Source organism: Amblyraja radiata, chromosome 20 (genome assembly GCF_010909765.2).
Source record: "Amblyraja radiata isolate CabotCenter1 chromosome 20, sAmbRad1.1.pri, whole genome shotgun sequence".
Taxonomy (NCBI): domain Eukaryota; kingdom Metazoa; phylum Chordata; class Chondrichthyes; order Rajiformes; family Rajidae; genus Amblyraja; species Amblyraja radiata.
In genome coordinates, this window is record NC_045975.1 from 22,119,728 (window position 1) to 22,132,833 (window position 13,106).

Genomic DNA, 13,106 nt, shown 5'->3' on the forward strand with positions numbered 1-13,106 from the left:
AAAGCTAGTCTGACGTCTTGCACAACCTGTGATTTTCATAAAGGGGCTGGTGCACTGTAGGACCAGGAATAATGAAGGAGCAGGCAGCAACAAGACAGAGGACCAGGGATCTCATTTAGATTAGACGACTGAGTTCCTGACATTCTCCAGGGGGAAAAAAAGTAAGTTGCTTCAATCTTTGTTCATGACTTCCTTTAAGCACTCTGCAACAAAGCAGCCAAATTGTTTTCATTGGTAGTTAAGAGTGACGTTTCATGGTAACCTTGCAGTAGGTTTGTTTGTTGTGTTCTCTTAGTACTTTTAACCTTTGCGTTTTCACTGAGTTCTCATTACTCGGGCAGTGGTCGGCTTTCAGGATCATATCTCTGACTTGAAATCTTTAATAATACTGGTCATAGGGATCACAATACAGTTTCTGGCAAAGTTGTAGATGACAAATGCTGAGAGCATTTACTTGGTTGTTGCCAGGACTTAAAGGCCTCGCTATAAGGAGAGGTTGAGCAGGCTAGGACTTTATTCCTTGGAGCGTGGAAGGATGAGGGGTGATCTTGTAGAGGTGTTTAAACTCATGAGGGGAATAGATAGGGGAATTGATTACCCATAGTAGGTGAATCAAGGACCAGAGGACATAGGTTTCAGGTGAGATGAGCAAGATTAATAGGAACCCAATACGATAGTGGCATTTAAGAGACTTTTGGATAGGCACATAGATATATAGGGAATGTGGGGATGTAGGTTATGTGTAGGCAACAAAGAGTTGGTGTTGTTATGTTTGTCACAGATATTATATTCCTGTTCTGTACTGTTCTATGTTCTATGTAAATCAATGGGTCAGGCAGCATTCTGTGGAAGGAAAGGGTAGGATTATTTCTGGTCTGGACCTTTATTCAGACTCAAGCAGAAGGGTTCCAACCTGAAAAGGCACCTGCCCATTCCCTCCACAGATGCTGCCTGACTACAGAGTTCCTCCAGCACTTTGTGTTTTGTTCGGGAATTCCTGGTTCCTCAGGCTTCACTGGGAATTCTTTTAGACTGTAGAGATATAGTGTGGAAACAGGCCCTTCAGCCCACCGAGTCTGCGCCCACCAGCGATTACCCTCCACACTTGCACTAGCCTACACACCAAAGCCAATTAACAGAGCCAATAAACCTGCCCACCCACATGTCTTTGGACTGTGGGAGGAAACCAGAGCCCCCGGAGAAAACCCATGCAGATACAGGGAGAATGTACAAACTCCGTACAGACAGCACCCATAGCCAGGATCGTTCCAGGATCTCTGCCGCTGTAAGGCAGCAACTCTACCGCTGCGCCACCGTGCCGCCCGAATCTCTTCACAATCATCAGAAGAGACAGCTCCATAGAGTATTTGTAGATCATGACACACACACACAACCCAACCCTCTGTATACAGATCTGGTAGATGATTAGTAAGCACTTTGTTAATGATTAAACTTACCTGATTTACTTCCATGTCTTATCGACCTAAGGTATGTGAACATTGTAAATCCATGGCTTTCTTTTGTATCCTGACAACTGAAAAAACAATTATACAAACATTAGCGTGCTAAAATAATCTTGAGGTTAGAGTCATAAAGTCATACAGCATGGAAACAGGCCCTTTGGCCCAACTCATCTATGCCGATCAAGCTGCCCCATCTACACTAGTCCCACCTGTGTCCTCAACATCATCGAGGAGTCAACATTCTTGCAGAACTCTGTTCCATGTAGCATCAGGTTTGCCTTGCACATTGAGCAAATGATGTAGAGGATGAGTCTAGAAGTTGGGAGGTCATGTTACAGCTGTACAAGAAACGTTGCCCATTCCTTCCCTCCAGAGATACTGCCTGTCCCGCTGAGTTATTCCAGCATTTTGTGTCTACAGTTGTACAAGACATTGGTGAGGCTTCACTTTGAGTATTCTGTTCTGTTTTGGTCACCATGTTATAGAAAAGATGTTGTCAAGCTGGAAAGGGTTCAGAGAGGATTTACGAGGATGTTACCAGGAGTCGAGGGCCTGAGGTGTTGGGAGAGATTGAGCTAGTTCGGACTTTATTGCTTGAAGTGCAGGAGGATGAGGGGTGATCTTATGGAGGTGTACAAGATCATGAGAGTTTAATATGGGGTAAACGCACAGTCTTTTATCCAGAGTAGGGGAATCAAGAACCAGAGGACATGGGTTTAAGGTGCAAGGGGACAGATTTAATGGGAACTTTTTACACAAAGGATGTTGGATATATGGAATGAGCTGTCAGAGGAGGTAGTTGAGCCAGGTACTATCATAACATTAAAGAAACATTTGGACAGGTACATCAATAGGATAAGTTTGTAGGGATATGGGCCAAACACAGACAAGTGGGAATAGTGTAGATGGGGCATGATGATCAGCATGGCCAGGTTGGTCTGAAGGGCCTGTTTCCACACTGTATGACTACGAGATGAGGGAGAAACATCCTAAGCAGCCACCTTCACACTGGTCAATGCATCAACATCTCATTCAAACACAATTTCAATTATTCATTCACCATCAGTCCATGGGGAACCAACCATCTCCTGAACATCACACAATGTTCACAAAATACTAGAGGAATTCAGCAGGTCAGGTGGCATCTGGGGAGCGAATGGGAGGCAACTTTTCAGGTTGGGACTCTTCTTCAGTCACTGACCCGTTGAGTTACTCCAGCACGTTGTGCCTATCTCTCTTCCATATGCCATGTTTTGTCCCAGTGCTTCCTAAATATGGAACAGCACACAAGGTCAGGATTAAAACCGTGCCTCTGGCACTGTAAGGCAGCAACTCTACCGCTGTGCCACTGTGCCATCGTGGGGAACCCTTGTTGTGTTTTGGTGAACAGGTTGCTTGACTGCTCTGACACTCTGCAAGCCCTTTTGCACAGCCACAGCTTAATGCCAGTTGCCATTAATGACCAAAGAATGTGCGACTGGATTGCCAAACGCAGCAATCAAATGTCGGGTTGTTGCGGCTTGCAAGTGAGATGTGGTTGAAACATGGCCTCTTCAAAAACCAGGAAGTGTGGGTGGCATAAGTGCTAAATACACAAGGGTGTGGTGATGTATGACGATGTTAGGTGTATGTCCTGGAGAAACATGGATCTGTGGATGCTGGTTCACAAATTGGAACGCAAAGTGCTGGAATAACTCAACGGGTCGGGCAGCATCTCTGGAGAACATGGATAGGTGACGTTTTGGGTCTTCAGACTGATTATGAGGGTTCTGACTGACAAAGAATGTTGCTGAGAGTTAGATGCTGTGCATTGAGAAGCGTCTGAGGCTACCAGTGATAGAACATTGAACATAGAATAGACCAGCAGGAACAGGCCCTTCAGTCCGCAATCTCTGTGCCGAGACAGATGACAAGTTCTCCTGAGATCTCCTCTGCCTGAGGAGAGGATGCATATCTATAATCCATATCCCTCCATCCCTGCATATTCATGTGCCTATCTAAAAGCCGCTAAACATCACTATTGTATCTCTCTCCATCACCACCACTGGCAGCACATTCCATGCACCCACCACCCTCTGTGTAAAGAAACTTACCCACACATCTTCTTTAAACGTTGCCTCTCCCACTGAAAGCTATGCCCTCTATCTCTGATATTTCCACCCTAGGAAGGTGGGGTAACATAGAACTAGTGTGAACAGGTGATCGATGGTTGGTGTGGACCCGGTGGGCCGCAGGACTTTTTTCCATGCTGTATCTCTAAACTAAACTAAATTGAAAAATCAAATTACGGGCAGAGAGAAACCTATTATGTGCTTAATAGGTTTCCAGCAATCACAGTAGAAAAGTGTTTGTTTTTCCAACAAATTATACCACAGTTCTATGACTCCTGTTTAGAAAGGGCAGGGATGTATTTCTTAGGCGGGCTTAAAGTCCACAGTGCAGATTGGAAGTGAAGGTAGATTTAGTCGTGTTCAGGGTTTCAAGGTTTGAGGATCGTAGAGGACAGGAAAGAGTGAGGAGGATAAAAAGATCCATTCCAGTCTATCCTTGTCTCAAGGAACTTCTTTATAACAAATTTTGGTTATAGCGGACGGACCTCCCAATAGCTGCCCCGCGCCACCCCAGGCTCGTGCCGCCTCTCCCACCGCCCGCACTGCATCACCACTGTTGTTGCCACCGCCGACCCTCACCTGCACACCAGCCACCCGTGGGCCACGACCATTGACTTTGCCGATCCTCGCCCCTCCCCCCAGCCACCAGCAGGTCAGGGCCGTCGACTCACCTGGATTCCAGGCCCAGTTCCAGACCGAGAATCTGGACATGTCTCGACCCAAAACGTCAGCTATCCATGTTCTCCCGAGATGCTGCCTGAGTTAATCCAGCACTTTGTGTCCTTTCGTGTATTAACCAGCAACTGCAGTTGTTTCTACTACTTATACAATGATAATACCTTACTCAGTTACAGTGTACAATCGGCAATAATGGACACCATTCCCCCCCACCCCATGGTCCATAATAACGAGGGTTTACTGTATTTATGACCCCAGGAAAGACTAAATTGGAATTGACACGTGCAACCATTCTGTTACTTACTAATTCCCGGATACCTGGAACCTTTTTCAAGAGTCAGAAGTGTTTAATTGTCATTCGGACCGACAACGGAACAATGAAGTTCTTACTTGCAGCTGCTTAACATGCCTGTAAACACAATACACACAGATAATACAGAATAAACAAATATTCAATGAATTAATAAACAAAATATATTGCAAATAACCCCAAAGTCCTTCGTGCAAACAAAGACAGTCCACAGAGGTTCATAGTTGAGGTCTGTGTAGTGCAGTGTTCAAGAGTTTGATGGTTGTTGGGAAGAAGCTGCTCCTGAACCTGTATGTTACAGTTTTCAAACTCCTGTACCTTCTTCCCAGCAGCAGGAGTGAAATGAAAGCATGGCCAGGGTGGTGTGGGTCTCTGATGATGCTGGCTGCCTTTTTGAGTCAGTGACTTCTGCAAATCCCATCAATGGTGTTGAGTTCAGTACCCGTGAAGGACCGGGCAGTGTCTACCACTCTTTCAATGGTTCCACACAATAATAGTGGTCGAGATTGAAGAAAATTTGTATAAACTATCTACCATTAGCCTTAACTTTTGTTTTAGTTTTTGCTGCCTGCTCTCCCGTCAGTGGAAAGCCTATACAGATTTACAATCGAGCCGTCCACAGTGTACAGATACAGGATAAAGGGAGTTATTCTGACTGCTCACAATTAATTATTTTGAAGAAGATAGACACAAATTGGTAGAGTAACTCAGCGGGCCAGGCAGCATCTCTGAAGAGAAGGAATGGGTGACAGTTCAACGCCAACCGAAACTTCACCCATTCCTTTTCTCCAGAGATGTTGCCTGTCCTGCTGAGTTACTCCAGCATTTTGTGTCTATCGCCAATATCTAATGATGGAAAGCAGAAAGTGCCTGATTATGTGGAGAGGATTCTGATTATGTACGGAAAGTTGTTTACATCGAACTTCTAGTGATTTCCCCACGTGAATGTGACATAATTAGTTAGAATCTCCAGGGCAGGGAGTGTGCGACTAATAATATTCTCCATTGTGTTTGTGACAGCATAGTTTTGCAAGTGAGTCCACACATAAATACATCAACGTTCAGCAGAGACGACACAATGGCAAAACGTGTGGAGCTGCTGCCTCACAGCGCTAAAACCCAGTTCAATCCTGACCCTGGGTGCTGTCTGTGTGGATTTTGTATGTTCTCCCTGTGACGGCGTGGATTTCCTCCGTGTGCTCCGGTTTCCTCCCACATCCCAAAGACGTTGTAGGTTAATTGACCCTCTGTAAAAAAATATTGCCCTAGTGAATGGACAAGAAGGTGGGATAACATGGCATGATGGTCAGTATGGGCTCGGCGGGCCGAAGGGCCTGTTTCCATACTGTATCTCTATAAAAGGCAGTTGAATAATTTCATGATTTTGTGGAATGCGGTTTAATTTCATATGTCTCTGAGTTTATATGGACAGATAGTTCATTGGATTGCAGAAGAAACACACCCTGCTTGAATATTTTGGTTTGGTGGAATGAATCATAGTAAAAGAATCCAAAGGTAGACACCTAGAAACTGAGAAAACCATTGAAAGCATCACACCCCGGCCAGAATAAATTGACGAGTGGCTGAATGTGAAGTGGGATCGGCAATAAACAGTGCCGGATAAATCAGTTCAGTTTACTTTATTATCATGCAGTCAGAGGGCCAATTAACTTGCTAACCCAGAACAGTGGCACAGCAGTAGAGTTGCTGCCTTATGGCGCCAGGGACCCGGATTCGATCCTGACTATTGGTGCCCTCTGTACTGAGTTTCTATGTTCTCCCTATGACCTCGTGGGGGTTTTTTCCGGGTGTTCCGGTTCCCTCCCACATCCCAAACTCGTGCAGGTTTATAGGTCAATTAGCTTCTTTAAATTGTCCCCAGTGTTTTGTATTGAACTTATAGATGGGGATTGCTGATTGGCGCGGACGCAGTGGGCCGAAGGGCCTGTTTCCACACTGCTTCTCTAAACTAAGCCATAGTAAATCTTTGGGATGTGGGAGGAAACTGGAGCACTTGGAAGAAACTCCCACGGTCACAGAGAGAACGTGTAAACTCCGTACAGGCAGGTCAGGATCAAAACCGGGCCTCTGGCACTGTGAGGCAGAGGCTGTACCAGTTATGCCACTGTACCACACTATGCCAGTTCCATTAAATTACTCAGGGTTTTGTTCAGACTAATTTGTGCATCCCATCCTTGCTGATTTTGTAAATGGCCTTCTCTCTGCAGAACTCTTCCCAATCCCTTGCAAAGCCTTGCTCTGCATAATAATAACTAACCCTGATCCTTCTGTCTTTGTAAACTACAATCCATTTTCAACCTCTTCTTTGTTGATTATGTAGTCAGACATTTAGCCTCATCTTTAATCAATCTCTAGATATGAAAGTCTCATGTGTGTGTTAGTGGATCACCTTAGATCTGAGAAAAGGTTTTTATGATTCTCATAACTGAACCGTAATCCATCAAAATTAACGAGATCAATTGAGGTGTTGCTGTGATCATTTATATCTCAACATTAGACTTTAACTGTAATATTTTTAAGTCTTGTCACCAATGGTGCAGATCGTGTTCATGTTATAAATATTATCCAATCTGTAGTGTTGGTTACAAGTCTGCAGGGATTATCCCACCTCAGCATCTCATGTAGACTGTCGACTTTAGAGCATCAGGTGTCATGTCTTTGGGTGTAAGTTCCTTCACCCTACTCCTCGCATTCCGACTGCTTCTGCCTCAGGTGCTCCAGTTTCCTCCTACACTCCATAGACGTACAGGTTTGTAGGTTAATTAGCTTTGGTAAAATTGTAAATGGTCTCTAGTGTGTAGGATCGTGCTGGTGCATGGGGTGATTGCTGGTCGGCGCAGACTCGGTGGGCCGAATGGCCTGTTTCTGCATTGCATCTCTAAAGTCTATCTGTAAAGTCTAAAGCAAATTCTAGTTTGCAGAGAGACATTTGGAACTGCAGATGCTGGAATCTTGAATGAAACACAAAGTGCTGGAAGAACTCAGCGAGTCAGGCAGCATCTGTGGAGGGAATGGACAAGTGACATTTCAGATCTGGACCCTTGTTCAGACTGATTCTAGTAGGGGAGAGAAAGTTGTAAAAGAGATGGGAGCAGGGCGAAGCCTGGCAAGTGATAGGCGGGTACAGATGAGGGAAGGATGTGATTGGCAGATGGGTGGATAAAGACTAGGACTCGGTGTGGACTCCGTGGGCTGAAGGGCCTGTTTCCATGCTGTATTTTTAAACTAATCTAAGCCTATCTAAAGAGGAAACATGGGCAATGGCAGATGCTGGAATCTTGAGTGAAACACAAAGTGGAGGAAGTACTCAGCAGGTCAGGCAGCATCTGAGGACCGAATGGACAGGCAATGTTTTGTGCCAGGACCCTTCATGCTGTCTGACTCGTGAGTTCCTGCAGTACTTTGCTCCAGTTAGCATAGATGACAACTAACTCTGGTAGGGCTGACAACTGAAAGCTTAGCAAGTAGAAATAAAGAACGACAGATGATGGCTCATACCACAGGAAGGCACAAAGTGCTGGTGTAACTCAACGGGACAGGCACCTTCTTTGGAGAAAAAGAATGGGTGATGTTTCAGGTTGAGACCTTTCTTCAGACCCTTCTTCCATTGGGAGTTAGATTATGGTGTGGTTGTTAGGGATGGGCTGCTGGAAACATTGCTATATCCTAATTCAATCGCCTTGATTTAGAAAAGCAAGATGGCTACATTTGAAAATATTACTAAATGGTACTATTTAAAAATGGTACCAAATAACCAGAGGAAGTGAGAAAAGAGGAACAATTAGGGGTCAAGTCAAGTCAACTTTATTTGTCATATACACATACAAGTTCTACAGTGAAATGAAAGTGGCAATGCTTGCGGGATTGTGCAAAACAGAACAGAACCAGTATTTACATTAAAAAAGACAACAGTGTTTATGCCCCGGTGAGATCAGAGTTTACAGTTCTGATGGCCTGTGGGAAGAAACTCCGTCTCATCCTCTCTGTTTTTGCTGCATGACAGCGGAGGCGCTTGCCTGACCGTAGCAGCTGGAACAGTTCGTTGCTGGGGTGGTAGGGGTCCTTCATGATCCTGCTGGTTCTGGATTTGCACCTCCTGGTGTATAGGTCCTGCAGCGGGGAGGGGGGGGGGGGGGGTGAGTGTAGTTCCCGTGGTGCCTTCGGCCCAACGCACTACTCTCTGCAGAGCCTTCCTGTCCTGGGCAGAGCTGTTGCCAAACCAGATAGAGATGTTTCCGGTCAGGATGCTTTCTACTGCACCAGAGTAGAAGGATTGAAGGATCCTCAGAGAGACTCTGAATTTCTTCAGCTGCCTGAGGTGGTAAAGGCGCTGCCTTGCCTTTCTCACCAGTGCGGCAGTGTGTGTTGTCCATGTCAGATCCTCTGTGATGTGGAGTCCCAGGTATTTAAAGCTGCTCGCCCTATCCACAGTAGTCCCATTATTCCCCAGTGGCGTGTACGTCCTTGGTTGTTATGCCCTTCTGAATTCCACAATCAGCTCCTTAGTTTAAGATGGGTTGGACAATAAATTTAATGGATGGACCAATGACAACAGCATTTAATGAAGGGACGTGTAAAGTTTAAAATGTAGGAAGGGAAGAGAGACAAAACACGGAATTCATGAATGGACTTGACATAACTAAGAATAAAGATGATTATGGCCTATTGGTCTCTAATACAAGGATAAGGAAATCAAGTTCTGACAATTACTGTACTAGATGGCACAGTGGCACTGCTGGTAGAGCCGTTATCTCACAGCGCCAGAGAAATAGGTTTCATCCTGACTTTAGACGCTAGAGATGTAACGTGGAAACAGGCCCTTCGGCGCACTGAGTCCGCACCGACCAGCAATCATCCCGTACACAAGCACAATCCTACATGCTAGGGACAATTTACAAAAGCCAATTAATTTACAGATGTACTGTATGCATTTTTGAGAATGCATACAGGGGGGGAAACCGGAGCACCCGGAGAAAACCCACGCGGTCACAGGGAGAACATATAAACTCTGTACAGACAGCACTCTTTGTCATGATCGAACTCGGGTCTCTGGCGCTACAAGTTAGTAACTCTGTCTGAAGAAGGATTCCGACCCTGCGTGACCCGCTGAGTTGCTCTCGCACTTTGTGTCTATCTTCGGTATACACCAGCATCTGCAATTCCTTCCTACACATTAAGTCGGCAACTCTACTGCCTCTCCACTGTGCTGCCCTTGACCTCGGTGTGCTGTCTGTGTGGAGTTTGTACATTCTCCCAGTGACCATGTGGGTTTCATCTGGGTGCTCCGGTTTCCTCCCACATCCAGAAGGCGTTCAGGTTTGTAGGTTAATTGGCTTTGGTGAGTTAGGAGTAGATGAGAAAGTGGGATAACATGGAACTACTGTGAGTGGGTGAAATGGCTTAGAAATTTTAATTCCAAGTTTTGTGAAAAATTTTGTGGTACTGTTTTTCAGTTAGCATCAGTGTTAAGCAAATCCGTTATCTTTGTGTGGAGGAGGCAAAACCATATTCTATTTTTGTCGAATTAACATCATGAAAATGACCTGATCTTGGGTATTGACGTAGATTATGCCATGATATCTTTGACTTGAAAGCAAAGAAAAACAAGCTATTTAACAAAGATTTAATCGAGCCAGCCCTCATTAACTGTTTTGCTTTCGTTTGTCTGCTGTACAAACCTGGTAATCAACATAGAGTGATACAGATTGGAAACAGGCCCTTCGGCCCAACCTGCCCATGCCGACTAACATGCCCCATCTACACGAGTCCCACCTGCCTATATCCCTCTGTTTATCCTGTCCATGTACCTGTCCAAATGTTTCTTAAACATTGCGATAGTACCTGCCTCAACTACTTCCTCCAGCAGCTCGTTACACCTTTTTGTATTAAAAAAAAGTTGCTCCTCAGGTTCCTATTAAATCTTACCCCCCTCACCTTAAATCTATGACGCATTGAACTCGGATCTGACAGGTATGTGAAAGGAGGGCTAAGCTGCTCAGAGTGGCATCCACCCATGCTAAGTTCAGCAATCTTGTATGCACAAGGAACCGCAGATACTGATTTACAATGAAAAGACACAAAGCGCCCACACAAGCACCCGTCTTTGGTCTGACGAGTTACTCCAGCACTTTGGCTCTGCAATTTTTTGCAGTCTTGAGCAGAATTTTTCGCAAGCCAAGCTGTGATGCAACCTGACAGTATGCTTTGTACATCTGTAGAATTGTAAGTCTTTGGAGACATGCCGGGTTTCCTCAGTCTCCCGAGGAAATAAAGGCATTTGGTGCGCCATCTTGTGTGTTGCTTCAATGTAGTTGGTCCACGACAGAACATTGGTAATATTTACGCCTAGAAACCTGAAGGTTTCAACTACTTTGGCACAGTTGCCACTAATTGGGGCATGTACCCCTTCACGACAGATGGCACAATGGGCAAAGTGTTTGGCTGGCAACCTGAAGGTGGCCGGTTCGAATCCTGCATAGAGTGTGTACTGTCGTTGTGTCCTTGGGCAAGACACTTCACCTACCTTTGCCTGGGACTAGAGACGGAAATTAGCTACTGATTAGCTACAATCTCGCATATTTACATGCAAATGTTAATTAATATGCACTGTCCCTATAAACAAAACATTATTATTATGCTTCCTGAAGTATACAATAATTGATTTCTGCTTGATATCTCGACTGAAATTAGGTAGGTACTTGCGTCATAACTGGTTGAATTCTCCCTGTGACCGCATGGGTTTCCAGCGGGTGCTCCGGTTTCCTCCCACATCACAAAGACGTGCGCGTTTGCAGATTAATTGGCCCTCTGTAAATTGCCCCTAGTGTGTAGGGAGTGGATGAGAAAGTGGGGTAACATTGAACGGATGATCAATGGTCAATGTGGACTCGGTGGGCCACAGGGACTGTTTCTGTGCTGTATCTCTAAACGAAACTAAACTAAAATGGTTGAAGATCCAGCACAGGGGCGCAGCGATGTGCTGCCTTACAGCACCAGAGTCCCGGGTTCGATCCCGACCATGAGTGCTCTCTGTATGGAGATTGTGTGTTTGCCCTATGACTGTATGGCTTTCCCTGGGTGCTCCGGGTTCCTCCCACACTCAAGACATATGGGTTTGTAGGTTAATTGGCTTTGATAACATTATAAATTGTCCCTGGTGCGTAGGATAGTACTAGAGTACAGGGAATCGCTGGTCAGTGCGGACCTGGTGGGCCAAAGCGCCTGTTTCTGCACTGTATCTCTGTTTCTCTATACTAATCCTAGTCATTTTTTCATTCCCAGTAGCAAATTACTTTAGGACTTAATGCTGATTTAAGCCACGGTATCACGGAAACTCAGGAGTTCTGAAATCCAGTGCACATTTAACCCAGCTCCCACTGTCATGGCAACAGTTGTCATGAGCAACAATAGTTCCGAGGGTGATTTGCATCCTGTTCCAGTTGTATTTTGAATGCTCTGTGTTTATCCTCTCGAGCTCCTGACAAGCTAATTGTTACGTCTGTGAAATGGGCCATTTCTCTAATTCATTAGGGATGAAATCAGAAACTAGAAAAGGGAATAGCAGCTCAACCAGCTGTGCCAGCAGAGTTGCTGCCTCACAGCACCAGAACCCCAGGTTCAAACCTGACCTCGGCTGCTGTGGAGTTTGCACCTGCTCCCTGTGACCACGTGGGCTTTCACCGGGTGCCCCGGTTTCCTCCCACATCCCCAAAACATGTGGGTTTGTAGGTTAATTGGCCCTCTGTATATTGCCCCTAGTGTGCAAGGAGTGGATGTGAAAGTGGGATAACATACAGAGAGTATTCAGACCCCTTCACTTTTTCCACATTTTGTTACGTTACAGCCTTAATCTAAAATGGATTAAATTCATTTTTTTTAAATCATCAATCTACACACAATACCCTATAATAAAAAAAGCAAAAACAGATGTTTAGAACTTTTTGCAAAGTAATTAAAAAGAAATAACTGAAACATCACATTTACTTAAGTATTCAGACCCTTTGCTTTGACACTCAAAATTGAGCCTAGGTTCATCCTGTTTCAATTGATTATCCTTGTGATATTTCTGCAACCTGATTGGAGTCCACCAGTGGTAAATTAAATTGATTGGACATGATTTGGTAAGGAACACACCTGTCTATATGGTCCCACAGTTGACAGTGTATGTCAGAGCGAAAACCAAGCCATGAAGACGAAGGAATTGTCCGTAGACCTCCGAGACAGGATTGTGTCGAGACACAGATCTGGGGAAGGGTATAAAACAATTTCTGCAACATTGCAGGTCCCGAAGAGCACAGTGGCCTCTGTCATTCTTAAACGGAAGAACTTTGGAACCACCAGGACTCTGCATAGAACTGGCCACCCGGCCAAACTGAGCAATCGGGGGAGAGGGGCCTTGGTCAGGAAGGTTACCAAGAACCCGATGGTCACTCTGACAGAGCTCCAGTGTTACACTGTGAAGATGGGAGAACCTTTCAGAAGGACAACTATATCTGCAGCACTCCACCAATCAGGCCTTTATGG

The 13,106-nt window shown here is 45.2% G+C and overlaps 1 protein-coding gene across 1 annotated transcript in view; it reads left to right on the forward strand.

The window, feature by feature from the left end:
- Positions 1–13,106, forward strand: part of LOC116984698 (synaptotagmin-2-like) — a 37,124-nt gene continuing 24,018 nt past the window's right edge. The window contains exon 1 of the mRNA XM_033039008.1: positions 1–161. The gene's annotated coding sequence lies outside the window, so the exon portion shown is untranslated. The remainder of the gene's footprint in view (positions 162–13,106) is intronic.